Raw genomic sequence first — 4,325 nt, 5'->3', positions numbered from 1 at the left:
AATAGAACTTTTAATGTCAATCTATAGAATTCTTTACTCTTCATTAGTGATTCTGATAAAAAAATATATTAACTTGTAACTTAATAATAACTGATATAACTAAATCTAACTTCTTATAGTTAAATAATAGCTCAGTTTTCTTATTTCTATTATATTTATTGTCAGTTTCATTTTCTATGAACAAAATTGTAAGCTAGTTAAAAAATTTAACACTTCCTCATCTAAACAGAATATTTAAGAAGTAAATATTCAAATTATGATGAAACAAAAAATTGATGCAAAAAAGTTTGACATTAAATCTATTGTTTGAACTTAAAAAGGAGTCCTCTTACTAGCCAACTGCACTCCCTATACTGGTGACATAAGGTCTCTAATGTCACTTTGCTGTGTCACCCAAGTTTGGTACAAAATTGAGATTTACTAAGTGTCCCAGAAAGAGTGAAAAAAAGTTGCTTTAAAATAAAATGAACTTTAATTCCAAATAAGATGCAAAATTTTATTCCTTATTACATACTTACATTTTATTTAATCTTCATGAATACATGATGCAATTATGTAGGTAATTACACGTTACTTCCAACTCACATTGATGACATGGTGTCGTGTACGCACTGCATCAGTATTTTGTACGTCACTGATATTTTTCAAGAACTTCGTACATAAACTTGAAACATCTTGTTTTTGCCATATCTTTCCAGCTTTGCTATTTAAAGCTTTGAATGTATTATTTGGTGTTGAGCACTGATGCAATTCTTGATGTCATTTAGTACATGATGCCCACAACTCATACTCATACATGATACTATTGTATTGCTTCTATGTTAATGGCAGTTTTTAATACAATGTCTGTAGCCATACCAAAAGATTGTAAAAAATTTATCTTAATCTATGTTATAGACTAGTTTCTATTAAACATTATTGCTACTACTTGCTTAATATCTCCTGTATATTTTATTAGTGTTTTTTTCCTTGGGCGATACCAAGCAGCTAAACATTATGAGGTCTACAAACTTATTAAAAAGTGTAGAATACTTTAACAATTTCTGATTGAATAGCGATGATGCGTAATGTTGTGATCATAGAAATTTGCATTGCCCTTAGATATGTTATAATGGTTTTTCAATGACTTGTTTAAAGTAATTTATTGTTTTTTATTTTTTATTTTGACTATCTCACCATTGTTCATAAAATGCAAAATTGTGCATCTGCAGATTTTAAAGTTTTCTTTTACGATTTTCTGTCTTTTTTTCTTAATCTACTGCATCTTTATATCTGACATTAAAATGCTAGTTACAAAAATTCTTTCCACTCCTTAAATATTATAGAAATATTTGTTGGTGTAAATTACATGTACACGTATTTTCCAAAAACTCGTAATTTTTACATACTCGTTCTTTTACCTACACATTTAAACACAGTTTGTAAATGTTTTCAGTGGATATAATGCAAATTCTTTTCTTGAAATTCTAATGGAAGTTCTGTTAGAATAAATACGTGTACACTTATTTTAGCTTGTGCACTTATTCTTCTTAGAATTCATTTGGACAATCTGAAAAAAAATTTAAATATTTTAATCTCAATACAGATTATTCAATACTCTCATTATTTCAAAAAATGTAAAACAAACAAAACGTACTTAAACACTTTTCCAAATTTTATAAATGAAAGATAAAATAAAACAATATTATTTTATGGACAGAGAGTAAAGTAATTTTTATTTTTATTTTGCGAAGTTTAACTAAATTTTGGAAAACAAATTCCAATATATACTAATTAGCATTTAGATTTACAACTATTCATTGCTTTATGATATTAAACATTTAAAATTTACTTACGTGCATATATTTACAGTCGCAAATGTATTTAACTCAAAGATTTATTTGAAAATTGACAGTAGATTGAAAAAGAGATTAAATATGATTTTCTATGTTTAAATATGGTTCTCTACATTTAGGTTATAAAATTCTCCAAATTAGGACACCAATATTACTTGAAAAAGACAAATCATTGTATTTTTATGCTTTAAATGTTTTTTTTTAAATTTAAATCTATTGTGAAACAGTAAAATACATGCGAATATTAAAAAATTATTTTTAAAATTTCTCAAAAAATTTGAACAAATTTTTTAATAAAAATTCACATTAGAAATGATCTATGGCTATTAATATGCGACAAATTTTAGTTAAACAAACTGACTTTAAGGAGCTTTATTTAATAATATTTTGGAAAGCAAAATACATTTAATGTGTATATTACAATTATAAATATGTGAATTGCTAAATAACTCTTCTTCCACACGTATCTTTCCATCTCATCTGATTCTGAAGGACCAAAATTGTAAATGCAGACATTGAACATTTTATTGTAAATTTTGATTTTCAGAGGCTTTCTGCATTAATGTACTTTTATCATTAAATAATTTCCGGGAAAAAAAGGAGAAAAAAGAAGAAAGAAAGGAAGAAAGAACGATGGAAAAAAGTGACTGGGTCCCTTTTCACTTTTTTTTTTTTTTNTTTTTTTTTTTTTTTTTTTTTTTTTTTTTTTTTTTTTTTTTTTTTTTTTGACTTGATCATGTGGCGAGTGGTTATTTTCACGTCTAGACTGGAGTATAGCATAACTCAAAATTGTATTAAACCTGTCGTAAATTTGAACGATATTACGGTTTAAACATGAACCGATTTTTCAGCGTCATTTAGTCTAAAAAAGGCCCAACGAGCTTATCCTAAAGACTAGGTTTTCAAAATATAATGATTATTAAATGAAAGAATCCAAACAAAATTTAAAAAAAAAATCATGTTCAGTAAAGCATATTAAGGAGTCGTTAGTTTTAAAATCAACTCATATGAAAATGTACAGTTGATCCCTTTAACTCTTGTTTTGCATATCCCTGTTTACCTTTATTATACTATTTTTTTTCTTCCTATCTATACGTATATAAAACTCACACTCTAAAAGGAAATGACATGAATACGAAGATTTGAATTTTCTAGAGATGAGAAAAGCGAAGAAGAAGAAGAAGAGATAAAGTTTATTTGGGGGTAAGAAGAGAGGATAAAGGAGAAAGATACAAAAAGTAAAAAGAGTAAAATCAAAAGAATCGTATTTTCGCATCAGCGTGCTGGGAATGCAAAAACCGGTTTAAAACCAGTTACTAAGTGCTATAGAAACGGATAGATATACAGATAGTTTTATCTAGGCCTAAGAAGAAGTAAAATATCATAAAAAGTAAGATAAAGTAAAAAAAAAGAGGGGGAAGAAGGAGTTAGAGATTTTGAAGCATCCAATTCTGGAATACCCCCACTCCCTTTCACCCTCATACAGTACCCCTTTCTCTTCGTATTTCAGTTTGTTATCCACGGCTTTTTTAGCACTGGAAAGAGAGAACGGGAAAAAAGAGGAAAATATTCCAGGAAAAGATTTGGGAGAAAAAAAAAGAAATATCAAAATCGAAAAGAGTAATGCATGCACGGATAAACCCAAAAATTTTAGTCCGAGAAACGCAAAGAGGATGCATCATCTGCAGATCTGACTCCGGCAAAAAATAGAGGGAGGAGAACGAAAAATGCGGGGGCGGATGCTGAAGAGAAGAAGATGGGAATCTTCATCGTTCTCCATCCTTGCTCTGTTTCTTCCGATATATTTTTTTTAAACATCAAACGGGAGAAGATCATCTACGTTCAGTCTAAAGAAAATTAAATCTTTCTTTCAACAGTCTTATTATTTACTTTCGGATTCTCGAAGCTTGAAAGATATTGAGTATGCTAGAATACCTGCCTGTAAATAGTCACGGCAGGTATCATGTGTTTCTTTATTAACTGAAACGTAGATAGAAACATAGTTAATCTTATAAAGCTTCATCTTTGATAATTTTAAACTACTTTTCAAAACTGTTTGTTAGTATTCGTAGTTCTGGTTATTTCAAAACTGAAATATTTCTTAAAGAATGAATATTTAAGTAATAAATTAAAATATTTTCAATTTATTTTTTCACATTATTTCATCTTACAACATTTATAATTAGTTTAGTTTTTATAAATATGTTTTGCTCTCATAGATATGATTTGGTTAACACGTATAAAAAAATATTTGCTACCGGGGATTGAACCCCAATTCTTTCCTATGACAGTTCAGTGCCTTAACCACTGTGCCATCGTGGCTCAATCAAAATTATTAAGCAAGTTTATTTGAAGGTTAGTTATCTAAAAAATACATAACATTATTTCTTTATGTAGAGATATTGAAATTTGAAATAATTAATTAAAATACTTTTAATTAATCCTTTTTTATTTCATACCTATATTTATCCATCTATCTATATATATATA

At 27.7% G+C, this 4,325-nt stretch overlaps 1 long non-coding RNA gene across 1 annotated transcript in view; it reads right to left on the bottom strand.

The window, feature by feature from the left end:
- Nucleotides 1-475: 475 nt before the first annotated feature.
- The window catches only part of LOC139425086 (uncharacterized), a 52,101-nt gene continuing 48,251 nt past the window's right edge, over nt 476-4,325 (bottom strand). The window contains exon 2 of the long non-coding RNA XR_011636282.1: nt 476-1,549. This is a non-coding gene — a long non-coding RNA (uncharacterized lncRNA). The remainder of the gene's footprint in view (nt 1,550-4,325) is intronic.

The sequence above is a fragment of the Parasteatoda tepidariorum genome, chromosome 2 (genome assembly GCF_043381705.1).
Source record: "Parasteatoda tepidariorum isolate YZ-2023 chromosome 2, CAS_Ptep_4.0, whole genome shotgun sequence".
NCBI lineage: Eukaryota > Metazoa > Arthropoda > Arachnida > Araneae > Theridiidae > Parasteatoda > Parasteatoda tepidariorum.
This window is presented reverse-complemented; position numbering and strand designations above follow the sequence as displayed.